Genomic DNA, 21,998 nt, shown 5'->3' on the forward strand with positions numbered 1-21,998 from the left:
TGCCCCCAAATCACTCCTAGGGCAGATCTTTTAGAGAAACGTCCAATCTGGATTTTTAAATGGTCAGTGATGAAGAATTCACCACAGAAGTGTGTCTTTGGGAAGCTGATGGGTCAGAAACGTAGTTGCAGGGAATATGATTGCTCTTGGCTTCTGAGCTAGCCTGGACCACTTTTCAAAAGTGTAAGGACAGCCCAGGATCTGATGAGACAACTCCCCCCACGCAGCTCCATTCTCCAGAGGGAATGAATGAGGAACCAAGAATTTAAATCAGTTGCCAAAGGCCCCATAGGAAATTTTTGGTGGAAGCCTGATTGACCTCTGGTGGGAGCCAGTCACCTGGCTAAGCCACTGGACCCCAGTGCTATAACCCTCCCCATTAGATTATATATATGACATTATTCTCAAGAAAAAGTAAAAATGTTTTTTACCAAAAATATCTGCTGTCAGTTGCTAAATACAGTAACATTTCCCATTGAACCGTGTCCTTTACAATGTAAATGCTGACATCAGGAAAACAAAAATGATTCCGAATCTACCCTCACAACAATCTGTGGGTCGGAGTTAAGGTTATCATGCAGCGAAGAATATCCATCGCTGAAGACAACACATTTGTTTGCTATATTAGCAGCGTTCAATTTACAAACGGCCTTTCCTATGAGTCTCCATGCTTTGTTCATGCTTGGGTTTGGCAACGTGTAAAGTACATTGCAGTCTTCTAGAAACCTGGACTCGTTTCAGAAAAGTTTTCTTTATTTGTCTGTGGAATATAAAAAACACTCACCAGGAAATGTCTGAGCCAGACCAGGGTTCTTCCAAGAGCAAGGTCCCGTTCCCCTCAGAGACACAGGACAAGAACTTGGCCAAGTCCCTTCTAACTCTGCTGGCTTGTGACCAGACTTGAGGATTTAAGACCAGTATCAAGTTAGAGAGGTGGGGAGTGGGTGGGAAGCATCGCTCTGAATGGAAAACCTTAGCAAGGGATGGGGCTGAGGGCACTGTCTCAGCATAGCTCTTTAGCAAAGAGGAATCAGCTTGTGCGGAGGGACAATCTGTCCTGCTCCATGGACTTGGCCAGGTGGGGAGACGATATGATTGCTGGATCTGATGCCATAGGAAGCAATGGTGAGTCCTTGCCCCAGGAGGCCGGCTGTCCAACGAGGGGCGCATTAGAGAGATGGGTTAGATGTGGTGGATGTTTGGGGCCCTCTGTGAAACCCCTGGAGTATCACAGTCCCATTTCTCATGGGCAGGGATCCACTTTATACAAACCACCCTACTGGGGACAGCCTCAGCACAGGGGCTAACGAGCAAAGGGCCCTGGAGGGGGCCCAGCCTAGAGGTCAGTGTTGAGGGGCGGTGTTGGGGCCACTCCCACCGTGGGTCCATTCTGGAGAGGACTTCAGTCCGCAGGGCTGGCAGCACGTCCTATTGGCACTAGGAGGAGGAGAAAGATAAAACATCCTATGTGCCAGCTCCATCCACTTCATTCTTGTGCCACGCAGAGATACAGGGCCAGATTCTCCTCCCCATCCCTGGTTACCCAAGGGGAATCCCCCCCAGGATGTGAGAACTCTCCTGGTCTCCTCTAGGCAGGTTCTTACATCACCTGAGTATCTGAGCACTTTGTAGAAGGGTGATAAGCAACATGACTGTCCCAAGCGGGTCAGCTGCCCCCCATCAGTGAATAGTTCCTATATGGTTCCTATATGGCCCCCCAGCACCAGAGTATCTGAGTGCCTCGCCACCTTGAATGTATTACCCCTTGTGAGGCAGGGCAGTGCTACTATCCCCACTGAGCAGATGGGGACCAGAAGCACAGGGGGGCTGATTTGTAAAGGTATTTAGGTGTCTAACTCCTATTGAAATCAATGAGAGGTGCCTAAATATCTGGCTCTAAGGGTATGTCTAAACTGCGGTGTAAACCCAGGGTTTGAAGCCAGGCTTTTGTCTACACACAAATCGTGCTAACCCAGGGCTCAGAGCCAGGGTTCCAGGACCCCACGGGCGTGGAGGGTCTGCACCTAAGTCAAGCCAGGACCCAGGGTTCAAGCCCTGTTGCTTTGCAGCTGTAGAAGCAGCCCCTCTGGACTCCAGCTCTGGGAGTCTGTCACGTTTCATGGGCCGACTTTCTTTGTCCTCCGGACAGTCAAGTTTTCCCACACTGCGCCATGAGCCAAGGGCTAAAGTGGCCACATTTTGGGAGGGCACTAAGATGTCTGGGATATGGGAGGTTGGACTCGGGCCTGCATAATGCTGTGTAGGGGCCGGAGCCCCAGGTGGGGACCTAGGGTTCAACAACTCCTAATCTGGGGTTGCAAATAAACAGGGAACAATTTGTAGAGTGGGGGTGCTGAGAGCCACTGAACCAAACTGGAAACCCTGTGTGTGATGGAACCACTTTGAGCCAGGGGGTGCGTCAGTGCCCCGGCACCTCTAGTTCCAGCACCCCTGCAAATAAGTGTAGATGCTCAAGCCCGAGGTCAACAAACCCAGGGTCTGCTAACTTGAGTTCTACCACCCCTGGGCTTACACTGCGGTGTAGACAGACCCTCAGGGACTCACCCAAAGTCACACAGCGAGTTTGTGGCAAACCAAGGAGTTGAACTGAGTCCCAGAGTAGTGCTCTAACCACTAGCCAATGCTTCCTTTCTGGAGGGGGGTATGATGTGACAGAAGGGGGAGTGACAAAGTACAGCTGTGCTCCACCAGCTCCCAGCTGGCCTATGGTCTGTTAGGGAGCACTGCCGACTGGTGTAAGTTAGAGCAGCCCCCAGACAGCTCCAGCTCATGCTGGGGCCGGAGCTGCTGCAGCACGTGAATCAGGGAGCCAGGACCATGTCGCTGACAATCCTGCGTCTGTCCCTTGTGCTGAGCAAATTTGGGCAGGAGAAAAGAACCGTCCCTGTCACACTGACACTGGTTGGTTTCCTCCCCCGGCCATGCCACTAAGCTCCCCAGATAACTTTGCTGCCCCGATGTGGTTAATGTCAAACGAACACATACAATGTGTTAAGAAACCACATTCAGGCGGGAGGAAAAAGGCAGGAGTTTATAAACAAACGCTGAAGGTGAATGGTAACCACAGGAAGTCAGTTATTAATCCAGGCAAGACATTTACCCCTTTGATTTCCTGTAATAGCGAGTTTATGTAATGGGGGGAAGGGTGGAGGCAGCTTGCCTTAGCAAGTCGGGGAGGCGGTTAGTTGGGGAGCTTGGGGGGGCGGCTGGGTAAGAGCTAGGGCGGGGGCTGAGATGAACTCACACTGAACCCTGCGCTGAGCGTTTAAACTCGAGGCTGGAGGCTCGTCTGGAAGACACTTTGGCCAAGCACAAGTTATCGGGCTCAATCCAGGGGCAAGTGGGTGAAATTGATGGGCCCAGGCTGGACAGGTCGGACTGGATGGTCTCCTGGTGCCTGCTGGCTTTAACTCTATTGAGCTGTGAAAACTGGGGTTCCATCCCACCCTACTTCCCACTGACTCTCAGTCTCAAACCTGAACCCCGAACCCAGCCTTGGCCCGGCTGAGTCTCGCCAGAGCTGCCAAGGGGCGTCCCGTGACAAGCGCTCTGGTCCCGGGGGGTTTCTCTCTCTCCCTCAGAAGGCAGCCGGTAGGGCGCTACCCTGGGCTCACAGACTCCCTGTATGACCTTGAGCAAGTCTCTGAGTTGCTCTGTGCCTCAGTTTGCCCTCAGTGGAACAGGGATAACATACCAACAGATGCTGCGGGGGGTGGGGAGGGGCGATGTGGGTGACTGCACCCTCACTCAGCCTCGCTCCAGCCCCTGTCCTGTCTCCCTTCCTTTTCTTACACTTAGCTGATCCCCTCCTACCTTAATGCACCCAAAACATTCAGGGCACTCTTACGCCATTTGCTGCCTTCACCCTGACCACCCTGCTGGGATGTCCTCCCCCTACCCCAACCCGGGGTCGGGTCTATGTGGATGGTAAGCTCTTTGGGGCAGGGACTGTTGGTGCAGCACCTAGCACCAGGGGCCATACCTACCCCTGACTGACCTATCCTCAGCCTGCATGGGCTCACGAAGGATTGTGCTCAAAGGCCCAGGCACGCTTCGATTAGGGGGCATGGCTTGATGACAGCAAGCAGGCTGCCCCATCTGTCACTCATGCCTCTAACATGCCCATTTTTTGATCATTTTTTGTTTCTTCCTCCCCGCAAAAGCCTGGTTTTCAGATTTCGTTCAGATTTGCCTGGTTCACAGGGTCAGAGCAGGAATCAGCTAAAACTGGGGTAACCCGTGGCACTCCCGCAGCCCCGGCCCTGAGAGAGGATCAAAGCGCCTTCTAAATATTCATCAGTAAAACCTCACCACAGCATTGCAAGGCCGAAGGCCCTATTCCCACATTGTAAGATGGGGAAACTGAGGCACAGGGAGGCGAATCCACTTGTCCAGGACCAGGCAGAGACACAGCAGGTCAGGATCAGAGCCCAGCTCAGCCTTCCAGTTCTGCCCCTAGGCAAGCCCGCCCTTGTCCCTGAGATGCAACCGTCGAGGCCGGTGTCCCCATCACCCTCTCATTTGCCTGCTGGTGTACACATGTAAGGAACTTTGGGTGCATGTGAGTGTAAGCGTACACATGCGTGTGTGCATGCACTATGCACTACAGGGTGCAGGGTTAGACGCAAGAGGAAATCCCGAATCACGCAGAGCACCAGAGGAATCAGCCGAGCTCTCGTCACGTCCAAGTTTCCTTTCTCCCTTGTTGTTCCGGCTGCTCTTGACTCAGTGAACATCAGTCCTCCCCGTCTGATCAGAGCCACAGCTGGGTCTCGGCCGAGGCTGCACACAGGACGCGCACAGCTGCATGGGGCGGGTGTGTGGTCATTCCTCCTGGACCAGCCCTGAGCTTTTTCCCGCCAGAGGAAATGTTGCAATCAGGAGACGCTCTGACCCTCCACTACCAGGCTGGGGCTGGAGGGGGAATGATCTGGCCTGAACCTCGCTTTCAAGGCTGGTCTGGAAGCGCTTCTTGGAAAAGCCCTGAGAAGGGGGAGCGCTCCGGAGCGGAGAGGGGCTGAGCCCCACCTCCCAGCCACTCCCCTGGCTTCAATTGGCTGGACGGTAAATAAATAAAAGGGAATTAAATAAACAGAGGCAAGTTGGTTTATATAACCACTGGTACAGTTTGTACTGGAACGCTGCACGGATTAGAGAGCTGGCACCGGCTGCGGGTCATTAAACAGACGGGCTCAGCCCTCCCCCGGTAGAGCGAGGTCTCCTGGGCCATCTCTCCCATCGGCCCCGGCTGCTGCACCCATAAAAACGGGACAGCTATTTATCTAGCCGGGTACTTTTTAACAAGCAACCTTGGGGAGGTGGAGGGGGGTGCAGACTTCGCCCCAGTCATGCTCGGGCACGGGTGCCAGTCTGGGAGGGCCGGCCAGCACCCAGCGGCGATGAGGGAGGGGAGGGGGAAGGGGGCGGCTGAGTGGCCAAGAGATGGGTCCAAGCTGAAACCCTGGGTGCAAACAGCTCTAACCCCTGGGAGCTGGATCCACCTTCCCCTGGCAACCCCTGTCATGCCCCTGGGCAGTGAGAAGAGACAGCTAGGCTGGCCCAAGGGGAGTCTGCTGGGCACTAGCCTAGTGTCACCGCACAGGGTCTCTACATCCTGGCCTGTATTCTGCAGCCAAGGAAGGGGCTGGGAGTGACCCCCCACATCAGTCCCCATCTCAGCAATGAACAGAGCTGGACTCCTGGGTGCCAACTGCCCTGCAGGCCAGATCAGAACGTTGGGGCAGGAAAATGCTTGGGAGCCTCCCATGGCATGGGAAAGCCCCCCACCTTCCCCGGGGCCAGGCCTGAGGGGCACTTCCAGAGCCGGGCATGGGGGCAGGCGTGTCCCCCAGCAGAGCTGTGCCGACCCAGGAACGGGAACAGACGGGTGCACAGAGGAGCCAGGCAAAGCTGCTGCACCTGAGGCAGGCCCAGACAGGCCTGGCGGACAGACAGGGAGGCGAATGAGCGGGCCCTGGGGTGCCATGCCTGTGCAGAGCTAGTGGAGTGTTCGGTCTCAGGGGGCACCCGAGCTGGGTGCGTTGCAGGCAGGAGGCACGGGGGGGGGGGGGGGAGGGAGAGGAGGCAGAAAAACAAAGGCAAAAATATTTTGCAGGCAGCCTTTTATTTTTAGCCACAGCGCTGAGGAAAACCCACCTTGGAATTCCTTACTGGCGCTCGGAAAGCAGAGCCGGAGCTGGGCACGTGTGATGCTGCCAGCTGCCCGATTTGGGGGCGGGTGGGGCAGGGATGGGGAATGGCCCCCCTTTCGCCAGCTGGCAGCTGCGGGGGCAGTGAATCTGCGTTCTCGCTGAGGAGGGGGGCTTGGCAGAGAGGTGAAGGGCTTAGAGACCGAGCTCCCCCCTCAGTCCTAGCTCAGAGCCAAGGCACAAGTCGGGCGCCTGCCCTGACGCAGAGGAAGGTGCGAAGGAGCTTTGGGCCGCAGCTGGTGCTTGCTCCGAACCAGGAGGGTGTCTGGGCATCTGCTGTGCTCTGTGGGCACCGTGAAGTGTGGCATCTAACTCTGCAGGTCGACCTGCCCAGATGCCAGGGATGAGGATCCCCGGGATTGTGCAGGCCACCTCTGCGCCCCATGCGCTGGCCATGGAGAGCTCTGGGGCGCCGGCCTGGCAGAGAGAGAGGCCAGCACCTGCCAAAGCAGCAGGCTCATGCAAGTCACGGGTCTTTCAGGGGCCAGCCACAAGGAGTTCCCCGGGGTGGCTGGGGGCAGGCGGGGACACGGGTGCCAGGCGGGGCCTGCGCTCCGAACCAAGGCAGCATCGGGGAGGCCTGCGAGCCGGCGTATTTGTTCCTGTGTCTATTACTCAGCGCCTGGTATATGGGATAAAGGTCACGTCCCGGGGGCGCCGCTTTTGGCCGCGATCACTCGGAACATTTTCAAACTCAGCGTCCTCCAAGATTGGGTCTGGGCCTCCGAGAGCTTCCCCCGAGAGCCCCCTGCTGCCCCCTGCAGGCCGCCCGAGCCCCAGAGGACGGCGGGGTAAAGCTGGGACTGCCCAGAGCAAGTGGCACCCGAAGGGCTCTGGGAGGCCCTGGCGCTCAGGCTGTGCCCAGCCCTGGGCAATGGGGACGCATCGAGCCCTCTGAAAAGCTGGAGGTGACTCTCTGGGCAGAGCACGGGGCGGCTCAGGGCGGCTCTGGGCAGCTGGAGAGAAAGGCTGAGGTGGAGTCAGGGCAGCACGGGAGGAAGTGGGCTCATGCCAAGCAGTAAGGGGGTGGGGGGACCAGCATGCAAATAAGCTGCCCATGGATGAAACTGCTCCATAGCTAGGGCTTTACTCAAAGCAGACTCTTCCAGCCCCTGGCTGTCCCGGGGATTGGCTGGCTGGCTGCTTATTCCAGCAGTTTGTTAACATCTTGGGTCACCCCTCAATGAACAAACATCAAAGCTGGGGCATTCCAAGGGTCCTCAGTCCCTAGTGCCCCTGGTCACATAAGCAGTGGTGGGAAAAGGTTAGCTCCAGCAGGAGCAGACGTCCTGATCAGTGCGTGGCTAATGCAAGAGAATATTGGGTCAGCTGGATTCAGCATTTCGGTTAAAGGTATTGGGTCCTTTGTGGTTCTCCTCTGTACAGAGACCTCCTCTTTAGCATCCCAACTATGCATATAAAATCATAAAATCATAGAATATCAAGGTTGGAAGAGACCTCAGGAGGTGTCTAGTTCAACCCCCTGCTCAAAGCAGGACCAACCCCAACTAAATCATCCCAGCCAGGGCTTTGTCAAGCCGGGCCTTAAAAACCTCTAAGGAAGGAGATTCCACCACCTCCCTAGTTAACCCATTCCAGTGCTTCACCACCCTCCGAGTGAAATTGTTTCTTAATATCCAATCTAGACCTCCCCCACTGCAACTTGAGACCATTACTCCTTGTTCTGTCATCTGCCACCACTGAGAACAGCCGAGCTCCATCCTCTTTGGAACCTCCCTTCAGGTAGTTGAAAGCTGCTATCAAATCCCCCCTCATTCTTCTCTTCCGCAGACTAAATAACCCCCGTTCCCTCAGCCTCTCCTCATAAGTCATGTGCCTCAGGCCCCTAATAATTTTCGTTGCCCTCCGCTGGACTCTCTCCAATTTGTCCACATCCTTTCTGTAGTGGGGGGCCCAAAACTGGACACACTACTCCAGATGAGGCCTCACCAGTGCCAAATAGAGGGGAATAATCACTTCCCTCGATCTGCTGGCAATGCTCCTACTAATACAGCCCAGTATGCCGTTGGCCTTCTTGGCAACAAGGGCACACTGCTGACTCATATCCAGCTTCTCGTCCACTGTCACCCCCAGGTCCTTTTCTGCAGAACTGCTGCCGAGCCAATCGGTCCCCAGCCTGTAGCGGTGCATGGGATTCTTCCTTCCTAAGTGCAGGACTCTGCACTTGTCCTTGTTGAACCTCATCAGATTTCTTTTGGCCCAATCCTCCAATTTGTCTAGGTCACTCTGGACCCCATCCCTACCCTCCAGCGTATCTACCTTTCCCCACAGCTTAGTGTCATCTGCTAACTTGCTGATGGGGGTCTATCTTAGCTGTCACCACTCACAAAAGAGATCTTGGAGTCACTGTGGCTATTTCTCTGAAAGCATCCACTCAATGTGTAGTCAAAAAAGCGAACAGAATGTTGGAATCATTAGGAAAGGGACAGATAATAAGAGAGACAATATCATACTGCCTCTCTATATATCCATGATACGCCCACATCGTGCAGTGAGACTGTGTGCAGATGTGGTCGTCCCATCTCAAAAAAGATACATTGGAATTGGAAAAGGTTCAGGAAAGGGCAACAACAATGATATGGAAAATGGTATGGAACAGCTTCCGTATGAGAAGAGATTAATAAGACTGGGACTTTTCAGCTTGGAAAAGAGATGACTAAGGGGGGAGATGAGAGAGGTCTATAAAATCATGACTGGTGTGGAGAAAGTAAATAAGGACGTGTTATTTTCTCCTCCTCATAACACAAGAACTAGGGGTCACCCAATGAAATTAACAGGCAGCAGGTTTAAAACAAACAAAAGGAAGTATAACTTCACACAATGCACAGTCCACCTGTGGAACTCTTTGCCAGAGGATGTTGGGAGGGCCAAGAATACAGGGCTCAAAAAGGAATTAGATAAATTCGTGGAGGACAGGTCCATCAATGATGAACAGTCAGGATGGGCAGGGAGGGTGTCCCTAGCCTCTGTTTGCCAGACGCTGGGAATGAGCCACAGGGGATGGATCACTTGATGATTCCCTGTTCTGTTCATTCCGGGTCTGTATCTCCCGGGCTGTACCTTCCAGGACTGATCGGGGGAGAGGGGGCCTCTGAGAGGAAGACATTACTGTGCACATACCTCGGGCAAAAGGTCACTTGCTTCGTCTGACTTGGCCCACAGACAATGCTGTAGCCGGTACCTGCACTATCCCTTCCATTAAACCGGCTCAGCTCTGGGCACTCAGTGGGACTCCGCAGAAGCCTGTCGTCTGAGGCCTGATCGGAATTTTCCCACGCTCCCTATTGCCAGACAGGAGCTGTGAAATGAATTGGATCAAGGTGGAATTCTCCAGCCAAACATCCGCCGGCCCCGTGCTGCACAAGCCCTGGCTCCTGGTATGTGATTCACCTGTCTACAGGAGATGGGCACATTTCCACTGGGAAATCCCGCAGGTTAGCAGTGGGGGACGCGGGGCATCAGAAGCACTGGGTGTCTTGCTAAAGGATCTGCTGTAGCTCACCTGTAAGACATGAGCCGCCTGCAGGAAATCACTGGGCAAAGTTCCCTGGCCTGTGCTATGCCAGGTGGTCAGACTAGATGATCAGGCAGGTCCCTTCTGACCTTGAAATATAACCCTCTCAGCACACCCCGCATGGTGCACCTGGGTTCCCCACCCAATAGCCCTGTGGCTCCTCTGCCTGGCGGGGGATGGTATTTCACTGCAAGGCTTCATCTCTGAGTAGCCCAGCTCCTCAAACCAGGGCCCTGGCTCCCAAAACTCAGCCCCACCTCAGCTGGGCCACAGGTTTGTGTGTTCCTGTGCTGCCACCTAGAGCCTGCCCGGTGCAATGTGGTGGGCGGTGCCAGCCTGCCCCAGAGCCCAGCCTGCAAACCCCACGGCGGGTGGAGAAGGGGAATCCTGGAGCCATGAAGAGAGTACTTAGAACAGGAAACCCAGTCCAGCTGGGTCGCGGCAGGGATCGCTGATGGGGACAAGCAGGCCAGATTGCCAGCCTAAGACAAAGCTACAGGGGAGATTTTCCTGCGTGCTGTTCATTTCTGGGTGCACCAAACAAGCCGGTATGTACACATTTATCTTGGGCGATGCACTTTGCCCAGTGCCAGTCCCCCAGGCTGAGCTCCGTGCTGCACTATCCCGTGCATGTCTCAGGAACCCAGTGCAAACGCTTCCAGCTAAGTGCTCTTAATAGCCCCTTGTTTGCCAAGTGGCTTTGCCTCCTTCCTGACTCTGAGAAAGTGCTTTTGTTTAAAACAAATGAAGAGGCTGCCTGGCCTTGTTCCCCCCCACGGGCGGGGTGGGGGGGTCTCAGACATGCCTCCTGGTTCACTGGGTTTAGGTTTGGTACCAGCTCTGTGGGAACGCTTTTGTGGGAGCCCCTTGTTAAAAGCTTGGCAGCATGTCCCTGAGCAAATGCCACGATAGCATCTAGCTGCATACCCAGCTGGTTTCCTCAGTCACATTCCTGTAACCCGGGGCTTCTGGTTTCCATTCCTGGCTCTGCCCGGCTGATGCCTCTCTGGGTCTCAGTACCCCCAGCTGTGAAATGGGGAGAATGACACTGCTCACCCGTCCCATGGGAGTGGCTGAATGGGAAGCCCCTTGAAACTCTTGGATCAAAGGTGCTAGCCACGGGGCGAAGGATTCTCACTGATAAATCAGTTCGCACTGGGGGTGGTAGAAGCTCTGGGCCTGTTTTTCAGCGGTGCTGATTCAACGCAATTAGCGCACGGGAGCTTGTCTCCCTCGACCCTGCCCTAGCAACGCCAGCACCCTCCCAGCCGAGAGAGATGCTCAGGCAGTCAAACGCTGGGGATTTGGCGCTGAGTGTCCCAGGTTCAATCCTTGCTAATGACCCCATTCCTGTCTCTGTCTGTACTCAGCCGTGGTTTGTCCATGGATGCTGCAGGGGCTGAGCACCTCTGAGAATTGGGCATCCTGTCTCCAGCCCTGACTCCCCTCCAGAGCCACCCCTCCCAACACAAAGGTCACACGTGGCTCAACACTTCTCTGCTGCTGCTGGTGGCACTGTCCTCAGAGCTGGGTGCCCAGCTAGCAGGGCTGCTCTCCAGCTGCCCGGCGCCCGTCCCGTGTCCCTGCCCGCTGGGGCCCGCCGCCCAGGGAAGGTGGAGGGTCTGAGGCTCCTCACAGCAGCACGGACTGACCCGGGCTCCTGGGCCCCCCAGTTGCTGCTCACTGAGGGCTCTGTGGGGGCTGCAAGGAGCCGAGAAGCTGCTGCAGCCCCGAAGCCCCAAGCAAGAGGAAGAGGAGATGGGGAGAGTATCTCAGCCGCCCTGCCTGGCTCCAGCTTCTGGCCTCCAACCTTGCCACCAATACCTGACCCTGCCAGAGCAGATTCCATCCCCAGATCTCAAAGCGCTTTACATTTGACATGGGGAAATCAAGGCACAGGGGAGGAAGGGATTTGTACAGCAAGTCAGGGGCAGAGGCAGGAATAGAACCAGGAGTCCTCCCCCGCTGAGCCAGCTGTTGTATGGTCACGAGCTGGGAGACAGGCCTTGCCCCACAGAGCTTGTGGTTTAAATTGGAAGGCTCACCCCCAATTTAAAGATGGGAAACTGGGGCCCAGAGAAATGTGGTGATTTGCTCAAGATCAAACAGGCAGTCTGTAGCAGAGGAACAAATTGAGAGTCCCTAAGTTCTAGGCCGTGCTCGCCAGGGCACACCGCCCAGGGCAGGTGGAGGGTGCAGGGCTCCCCACAATAGCCTGGACTGTCCCCCCTTTCTCCCTTGCACACCTTTCTCCCTCTTCTCCCGCCGCGTCTTGCCCCTCCCCTCTCCAAGCAGTAAAATGCAGCATTCTCTGGTGTCTTCCCTGCACGGTCGCCCATGACCCTCCCGCTCACCCTTTCTCCGGGGAGACAGCCTCTCAGTGGCCCTCGCAGCACCACCTGTTACCAGTTCATCTGGGAGTGGGGTCATTAGCACAGCTAAGGGAACAAGCAGCCAAACACTAGTTTAATTTTCCGCTGGCTCACACAGCTCATTATTTGTCTGCGGTCTTTCCCTGCAGAAAGCATCTGGCCATTTCCTACGAAGGGGCTGGCGGGGGGGAGGGGGTGTGTGGCAGGGGAGGGAGAGATTCTGGGCTACGGACATTCTCTGGCTAAAAGGAGAGGCTGGCAAAGTGCCCCAGTGTCAGGTGGGTGAGGGGAAAGAAAGAGAAATCTTCAGGAAAGAATTTGGGAGCGCCAGAGCAGATTCCATCCCTAGATCTCAAAGCGCTTTACATTTGACATGGGGAAATCGAGGCAAGGGGGGAGGAAGGGATTTGTACAGCAAGTCAGGGGCAGAGCAAGACTCGAATCAGGAGTCCTTCCCCGCTGCTCCTGCCCTTTCCAGCCAGGCTACGTTCACAGCGTCTGTTGCATTCCTCTCTCAGGAGGGCCTAGTAAAAGAGGGGTGCGAGCACAGACCCACGCTCAGGCTAGTCCAGTGCCCTGCCTCTGTCATACGAGCACAGATCAATGATCTGTCTACTCCGGCATCCTGCCTCCTCGGGTCACGGCATAGACCAGTGGTCCATCTACACTGCTCTCCCCTCTCCTCCTTCACCTTCACGGGGACTCACAGTCAGCTGGCACATCCTGGGGCGGTTGCCAGCCCCTCTTTCCTGCCAGCACCATATTCTCCGGAATCTAAAGTTTTCATCTGAAAGCAAAACTCAGTCTCTAGGCTGCACCACAAGGAACAGTGGCTGGGAGAGGTGTGAACCAGCCCCTTCATCTGCCCACTGCTGACATTTAACTATTTCCCTGCTAAAAGGAGAGGGAGGGGCAGTTAGGAGGATCTGCCCAGTCTAGTGTGCGGGGACAGCTCCTTACGGCACCCTGAGCGAGGGGGCTTCCGAGACACCACTCCTTCCCCATTTCCCAGTCAAGGAGCCTCGCAGAGCTGGGTGTAACTGAGACCCCACCCGCACCCCCTCGAAGTGGGGCTAATGGAACGGATCCAAAAATGCAGGGGTGGGAGGGGTGTGGAAAATGTCAACTTTCCATCCAGCACCAGAATATTTTCCAGCCAAAGCTCCAAAGGTGGGGGTGGTTTTTCGATGAAAAGTCGGGATTGCCCCCCAGGAGGCTAATGCCTTCTGCCAAAATTGAGTCAAAAACCCACTTTTCTGTCCTATAATATTGACTGAAAAGTCATTGGCCAGCCCCTGTCACCAGAAGCCCAGGCGAGCCCGGGGCCTCTGGCCCGGCTCGTGGGGAGCTGAGCTCGGAGAGCCGGGGGGACAGCACACAGCCCTGAAGGGGTCAGAGCTTATTCCATGGGCACAGCTTGGAAGCCCAGAGCCACGTTTGTTCCCAGTCTGGCCCCGGCCCTGCAGACCCCCAGACTGTCCATCGCCTCTGGCCATTTCTTGCAGGTTGCTTGTGTCCAGCGATTCCATGATCCTGCCCCTACCACGTGGGGTGAGACAAATGACCCAGCGACTTCCGCCCTCAGGAATCGGGGCCTGCTCTCCCGGGAGTCTGACCAGCGCAGTGGCCTCTAGCTGGCTGCCTGTTGGCTACACTGCCCGACTGGTGGGAAGAGTCTCAGAAGCATTTACTGCACTAGGTCCGGTGCCCGCTGACTCCCAGCCCTGCTCCTGGCTGGCCCCAGCTTTGCCTCACTCCAGGTAACCTGGCTCTGACCCTCGGCTCTGATTCCTGAATTTGGCTCTGACCCTAGTTCTGACCCTTAGCTCTGATTCTGGCTTGCTGCCTTTGGCTCTGGCACCTGCCCTCCGACTCCAGCTCTGACCCTGGGGTCATGTTCCTGGTTACTGATTCTTGCTCCAACCACTAGGCATGACTGCCCACGTACCGTCTCTGACACCCGTACCTTTTCTCCAGTGGTGGGCAGCAGCAGGTTCTGATGGGCATGATGTAAAAACCACCGCCGTGCTCCTAATTGTCCAAGACTCCTCTAGAGTGGGCGTGTGCACCATGTTATTATTAGCTAACATTTACACAGCCGTAGCACCTACGATCACAACCGGCTTGGACCCATTGTGCTAGGCGCTGTACAAACATATCATGAAGGATGATGCCTGCACCATAGACCTTACAATAACGCTGCCTTACGCCCCTCTTCCAGCTGCTGTACAGAAGACATTCCACTCGGGGACTCCACCACACAGCCACAGCAAAGAACTTGAAGGGCAATTTCACAAAAGCCCTGAATTACAGACTCCTTTCCTTAGTGAATCAGAGACAATCTCAACTGGGGGCATGAGCATGGGGAGAACATAGAGACTCCATGTTCCAACAGATCCCAGCGGCCTCTGTCTGCTTCTGGGCGATGACTGTCGAGAGTTGGACAGGAAACATTTTTCCCATCCCAGGGAAATTTCTGAAATGTCAAGAAATTTCCCATCCCGAACCGAATAGCTGAAAACACTGTCAGTCTGGGCCAATCCAGCTGTTTTATTTCAATCACTTGGAAATCGATATTGACCTTTTTATCGTTAAAAATTATTTAAACTGGAAATTAACTTACACTGGAAACCCCCAAATTGTTTCATATTGAAAAATGGAAAATGTTATTTTGAAACTGTCCTGCTTTGACAATTTTAAGACTTTTTTTTTCAGATTTGCTTCCAAATGGGAAATTCATCAAACCCAACCCTTCCCTGCACAAAGCGTTGCTTTTGGCAAATCGGCAAAAACGTTTCATTGAAAACTTCCTGACCGGCTCTCCTAAGATGCTGCGTAGGAGGGGCCATTGTGTGTGAGCAAAATCCCAGCCCACCTGCCTTTCTCCCATCTCCCCGCTGTATCTTAAAGCCTTTTGATCGTGGTTTAATTAGATGCCTGCGGAACTGGCTTCTTTAATGCAAAGTTGCTCAAAGGTTAAAAGTCCAAGTAGCCAGACAGCCTCTCATTTCCTCAGCCCTACTCACTACCCTCTGGGGTCCTGGAGGCTGGGGACAGACTCCGTGACAAGGAGGGGCACAGGGCTGTATTTTGAGCAATGAACAGCCCTCCAGGTGTAGGGCCTATGGAGGGAGTAGAGTCCAGGGCTCCTGTGCTACTGACCCTCCCCCAGGCCCCAAGGCTGGGCCTCCTGCTGAATGGACCCCTCGGAGTGGGTCGGAAGAGAGAGATTCCTCCTGCCCTTGCTCACCCTGACCTTTTCTCTCTCTGAGCCCAGCCTTAGGCTCTGGGATGGGGCCCTGGCTGACAGCTCTGCTCCTCACCCTGAGCAAAACTCGCTCTCATCAGGGGAAAGCTCTTCTGGGTGGGAGACGCAGTGTTCTCAGGGGCCGGTTCCAGGATCATCCCAAACCTCCCCAGAGCCAGGCAGGCTCCTCCAGCCAGCCTTCTCCAACATAAACACACAGAGCAGCGTGGACATGTTAAAAATAATAATCCCTCCAAAGCAAACATTCCTGGCCCCTTCCCCTGCCGTCGGTCACCCCCTGGGGAGAGGATGTGAGAGAGGTGAGTCACATTTAGTGCACAAGGGGAGGATGCTCAGATAGTCCAGGGCAGAGGGCAGGATAAGAACCTGTAAAGCACAGAATAGAATGGCCCTGTCAAATTGACACCTGGGGCAATTTAGAAACCACCTAAATGAAATCATGTCTGAGGCTCAAATCCAGCCCTCCAATCTCAGCACCCCTGGGGCTCTGGTGCAGTTTGCAGCTGCACTTGTGTGGCTCAGGTCCACCCCTCCAATAGGTGGCTGAAGCTGGTACCTCAGGGCCAGGCTAGCAGCCCAGGGTGGCCCAGCGTTGCCTGAGTCCTGGGAATCGCCTTCAGGCTGGCACCAGCTACAAATGTCCTGCCGACACTGAGGAGGTCAAGGGAGAGTCGAATCCAGGAGAGGCTGGGATTTGGGGGCTGATGGTGGTCTCATTGACGGCTGGTGCTCTCCCTGGTCTGATTGGAGCATCCATCTCTCTTCTCACACTGGAAGCTCCTTGGGGCAGGGACTGTCCATCTCTATGTTATATGTGTTGGCTTGTGTGTGTGTGTGTGTGTGTGTTCTTCCTGTGCACTTTCCCAGCTCTGCGCAGGTAGCTGGCTCAGCAGACCTCAATAGTACTACCCAGTGTGGTTACGTGCTGGAGGCTGGAATGATTTGAGGTCTGGAACACCTGCCTTACAGCGAGAGACCAAAGACGTTCAATGTAGTTCACTTATCCCAGTGGTTCTCAAACTTTTGTACTGGTGACCCCTTTCACACAGCAAGCCTCCCAGTGCGACCCCCCTCCCTTATAAATTAAAACCACTTTTTTATATATATTAACACCATTATAAATGCTGGACACAGTGGGGTTTGGGGTGGAGGCTGACAGCTCGCAACTCCCCATGTAATAACCTCGCAACCCCCTGAGAGGTCCTGACCCCCAGTTTGAGAACCCCTGATTTATCCAAAAGATACCATCAGATTAGGCCTGAATAGAGACTGGGAGTGGTTGGGTCATTACAAAACCTAAACTTAATTTCCCCAATTTCCCCCTACTGTTACTCACACCTTCTTGTCAACTGTCTGTAATGGGCCACTCTCTTACCACTTCAAAAGTTATTTTTCCTCCCTTGGTATCCTCCTGTTAATTGATTTATCTTGTTAGACTGACCTCACACTTGGTAAAGCAACCCCCTCCTTTCATGTCTTTATACCTGCACCTGTATTTTCACTCCATGCATCTGATGAAGTGGGTTCTAGCCCACGAAAGCTTATGCCCAAATACATGTATTTTAAAGAATCCTTATTGTGGTTACAGGGACAAACCATCCCGATGTGTAGAAAGAATAGTAAATACGGCAGGCGACCAGCTTGGCTTAACAGTGATATCCTTGCTGATCTTAAACACACAAAAGAGGCTTACAAGAAGTGGAAGATTGGACAGATGACCAGGGATGAGTATATAAATATTGCTCGGGCATGTAGGAATGAAATCAGGAAGGCTAAATCACACCTGGAGTTGCAGCTAGCGAGGGATGTTAAGAGTAACAAGAAGGGTTTCTTCAGGTATGTTGGCAACAAGAAGAAAGCCAAGGAAAGTGTGGGCCCCTTACTGAATGATGGAGGCAATCTAGTGAGAGAGGATGTGGAAAAAGCGAATGTACTCAATGCTTTTTTTGCCTCTGTCTTCACAAACAAGGTCAGCTCCCAGACTACTGCACTGGGCAGCACAGCATGGGGAGTAGGTGGCCAGCCCGCTGTGAAGGAAGAAGTGGTTCAGGACTATTTAGAAAAACTGGACGTGCACAAGTCCATGGGGCTGGATGCGCTGCATCCAAGTGTGCTAAAGGAGTTGGCAGATGTGATTGCAGAGCCATTGGCCATTATCTTTGAAAACTCATGGTGATCAGGGGGAAGTCCCGGACGACTGGAAAAAGCCTAATGTAGTGCCCATCTTTAAAAAAGGGAAGAAGAAGGATCGTGGGAACTACAGGCCAGTCAGCCTCACCTCAGTCCCCGGAAAAATCATGGAGCAGGTCCTCAAGGAATCTATCCTGAAGCACTTACATGAGAGGAAAGTGATCAGGAACAGTCAGCATGGATTCACCAAAGTCATGCCTGACTAACCTAATTGCCTTCTATGATGAGATAACTAGTTCTGTGGATGAAGGGAAAGCAGTGGATGTGTTATTCCTCGACTTTAGCAAAGCTTTTGACACAGTCTCCCACAGTATTCTTGTCAGCAAGTTAAAAAGTATGGGCTGGATGGATGCACTACAAGGTGGGTAGAAAGTTGGCTAGATTGTCGGGCTCAGCGGGTAGTGATCAATGGCTCCATGTCTAGTTGGCAGCTGGTGTCAAGTGGAGTGCCCCAGAGGTCGGTCCTGGGGCCGGTTTTGTTCAATATCTTCATAAATGATCTGGAGGATGGTGTGGTTTGCACCCTCAGCAAGGTTTGCGGGTGACACTAAACTGGGAGGAGTGGTAGATACGCTGGAGGGCAGGGATAGGATACAGAGGGACCTAGACAAATTGGAGGATTGGGCCAAAAGAAATCTGATGAGGTTCAACAAGGACAAGTGCAGAGTCCTGCACTTAGGACGGAAGAGTCCCATGCACCGCTACAGACTAGGGACCGAATGGCTCGGCAGCAGTTCTGCAAGAAGGACCTAGGGGTGACAGTGGATGAGAAGCTGGGTATGAGTCAACAGTGTGCCCTTGTTGCCAAGAAGGCCAACGGCATTTTGGGATGTATAAGTAGGGGCATTGCCAGCAGATTGAGGGACGTGATCGTTCCCCTCTATTCGACATTGGTGAGGCCTCATCTGGAGTACTGTGTCCAGTTTTGGGCCCCACACTACAAGAAGGATGTGGAGAAATTGGAGAGAGTCCAGCGGAGGGCAACAAAAATGATTAGGGGTCTGGAACACATGACTTATGAGGAGAGGCTGAGGGAACTGGGATTGTTTAGTCTGTAGAAGAGAAGAATGAGGGGGGATTTGATAGCTGCTTTCAACTACCTGAAAGGTGGATCCAAAGAGGATGGATCTAGACTACTCTCAGTGACAGTAGATGACAGGACAAGGAGCAATGGTCTCAAGTTGCAGTGGGGGAGATTTAGGTTGGATATTAGGAAAAACTTTTTCACTAGGAGGGTGGTGAAACACTGGAATGCGTTACCTAGGGAGGTGGTAGAATCCCCTTCCTTAGAAGTTTTTAAGGTCAGGCTTGACAAAGCCCTGGCTGGGATGATTTAGTTGGGATTGGTCCTGCTCTGGGCAGGGGGTTGGACTAGATGGCCTCCAGAGGTCCCTTCCAACTCTGATATTCTATGATTCTATGTGTTAGTCTCTAAGGTGCCACCAGGCCTCCTCGTTCTTTATCCAAAAGAAGATGAAGAGGTGACTGAACCCTGGGGGAGACCAGTCCTTCTGGAGGAAGGACGCTTCTCCAGGCAGGGGGCTCTTCACTCTCGCAGACAAAGGCAGAGCAAGAACCAACAGCTGGAAGCTGAAGTGAGATGGATTCAGATTGGAAACAAGCTTCTGTCTTTTTAAAGTGTCTTGGATTAACTTTTGGAACACACCTGGGAGATGGGGGATGGAGCTGGAGGGGGACGGAGCTGGTGAGGGACGGAGCTGGAGGGGAATGGAGTGGAGGGACGGAGCTGGTGGGGGACAGAGCTGGAGGTGGACGGAGCTGGAGAGGGACAGAGCTGGAGGGGAATGGAGTGGAGGGACGGAGCTGGTGGGGGACAGAGCTGGAGGGGGACGGAGCTGGTGAGGGACGGAGCTAGAGAGGGACAGAGCTGGAGGGGGACAGAGCTGGTGGAGGATGGAGCTGGAGGGGGACGGAGCTGGAGCTGGACGGAGCTGGTGAGGGATGGAGCTGGAGGGGGACAGAGCTGGAGGGGGACGGAGCTGGAGCTGGAGGGGGACGGAGCTGGAGCTGGAGGGGGACGGAGCTGGAGCTGGAGGGGGACGGGGCTGGAGCTGGAGGGGGATGGAGCTGGAGCTGGAGGGGGACGGAGCTGGTGAGGGATGGAGCTGGAGGGGGACGGAGCTGGTGAGGGACGGAGCTGGAGGGGAATGGAGCGGAGGGACGGAGCTGGTGGGGGACAGAGCTGGAGGCGGACGGAGCTGGTGAGGGATGGAGCTAGAGAGGGACAGAGCTGGAGGGGGACAGAGCTGGTGGAGGATGGAGCTGGAGGGGGACGGAGCTGGAGCTGGAGGGGGACGGAGCTGGTGAGGGATGGAGCTAGAGGGGGACGGAGCTGGTGGAGGACAGAGCTGGAGGGGGATGGAGCTGGAGCTGGAGGGGGACGGAGCTGGAGGGGGATGGAGCTGGTGAGGGACGGAGCTGGAGGGGAATGGAGCGGAGGGACGGAGCTGGTGAGGGACGGAGCTGGAGGGGGACAGAGCTGGAGGGGGACAGAGCTGGAGCTGGAGGGGGATGGAGCTGGTGAGGGATGGAGGTGGACGGACATTTTTGGTTGAAATGATTTTTCAGTGAAAAATGCCATTTTCTTCAAAAGCAAAACATCTAGGAAAACATGTCAAGTTCGACAACATTTGTTTCATTCCCCTCCCACCCCCCAGAAATGAAAACATTTTGATAATGTTGAAAAGTCCTGTTTGGACATTTTCAGAACAGACTGTTTTGTTTCAAAACTTTTTTTTAAACACAATTCATTGATTTATATACTTAAAAAAACCTTTAAAAGGTTAAAAACAGAATATCAATGTTGGACGGGACCTCAGGAGATCATCTAGTCCAACCCCCTGCTCAAAGCAGGACCAATCCCCAATTTTTGCCCCAGATCCCTAAATGGCCCCCTCAAGGATTGAACTCACAACCCTGGGTTTAACAGGCCAATGCTCAAATCACTGAGCTATCCCTCCCCCCAAAATGCAATGGTTCCATTTTATTGAAGCAAAATGCTTTGATTGACCCAAATGGAAATTTGTATTGCAATTTCATTTTGCAAAAAATTTAGATTTTTGGGGGGGTTCATTTTCATTCCCTTTCAGAATGGATTTTTTTTAGTCATGGAATTTCCCACAAAATGGAAAATCTAAATTCTCCATCACTTGAAATCTTTAAAACACACTGAATGTCAAATATTGTCTAGCTCAACCATAAGATGTGGGCTTACTGAAGGAATGGCTGGGTGATAATAATATGCCCTATGTTATGCTTGCAGAAGCTCACAACGACCCCTTCTGGCTTTATAGTCTATGAATCAATGAACAGTTAAGCTGGTTGAATAATTCATCGCGAAAAATATTCCTTGTAGATTCTGGCACTTTTACCATGGAATAACCTTCTCAGCTCTGGCTGCACTGTCCGAGTGACTGAGCTCTATTCCTCTCCCTGAGTCCTTGTCAGTTAATTGTAGACTCTCTACTGTCAAGTCTGGATATTACCTGTCTGGAGAGCAGATTGCACCTCACTGAAGATGGCTGAAAACTAAACATCTATTTTAGTAAAAAAAAAAAATTCGAAATCTCTTCTTGAACATATTCTTGGGACTGGATCCATTTTTTTATTTTCTTCGAATGTTTTTTTAAAATGTTGCCAGAATGGTCATATCGCCATTTTTGGCAAATGCAGAATTTCTGTCACCATTTCAATAATGTTTTAAATATTTTATAGAAAGAAAAGCGATGCATTTTTTGCTGAAAACCAAAAAAACAAACAAACCATCAGCAGCACAGACAAGGTTTTGGAAAAATTATTTTCAAACCATGGATCATTTTTTTAGCAATGTTAAGTAGCTCAACAGCGAGACAACGGGTCAAGCTGGAGTCGCTTTGCCTCCAGCACGTTTATGAGTCCAGGGACTCGCCTGCTTGGAGCACTGCGTCAGTTCCACGTGCAGCGTGATCTTAAACTGACCTATCAAATTGGCGGAAAAGGTTCCGTGTAGTGTAAGTCGATTAGGAAGAGGTTTAAGGTCATATGACATATGCTGCTCTGTAATTAAACCAGTGCCAGGCAAAGCCTAAGAGAAGATGGCAGGATGTCCGACTGCACATGTACTTAGCTCCTTCTAATTATCGCTTTCTGGGAGTCTGAATTTCAAATCCGCGTGCCTGTAAGGGACACCCATGTTCCGCAGCGGGAGGCTTGAACTACCCCCTGGGTGCAGAGGAATGGGCCTCAGGGTAAACCAGGAGTAACTCCGCTGAAATTGATGGAGTGACTCCACCTCTACACCAGTGTAACTGAGATCAGACTCCAACCCTGGGCACGCACACATCGCTGGGCCAGGCCTTCTGGGCAGGGTCTGTGGCGGGGGTGCTGGCCTGGCACTTGATCTG

At 53.5% G+C, this 21,998-nt stretch overlaps 1 long non-coding RNA gene across 2 annotated transcripts; it reads left to right on the forward strand.

Moving 5' to 3' along the window:
- The first annotated feature begins 1,030 nt into the window (after positions 1–1,030).
- LOC125627204 (uncharacterized) lies at positions 1,031–14,818 on the forward strand. Of its 2 annotated transcripts, XR_007353948.2 has the most exons (3): positions 1,031–1,125; positions 9,414–9,628; positions 13,643–14,818. It is a non-coding gene; the product is annotated as an uncharacterized LOC125627204 (long non-coding RNA). The 2 variants fall into 2 exon arrangements; XR_007353947.2 differs by lacking the exons at positions 1,031–1,125; positions 9,414–9,628 and adding an exon at positions 9,658–10,313.
- The last annotated feature ends 7,180 nt before the right edge of the window (positions 14,819–21,998 follow it).

Source organism: Caretta caretta, chromosome 25, assembly GCF_965140235.1.
Source record: "Caretta caretta isolate rCarCar2 chromosome 25, rCarCar1.hap1, whole genome shotgun sequence".
NCBI classification, from domain to species: Eukaryota; Metazoa; Chordata; order Testudines; family Cheloniidae; genus Caretta; species Caretta caretta.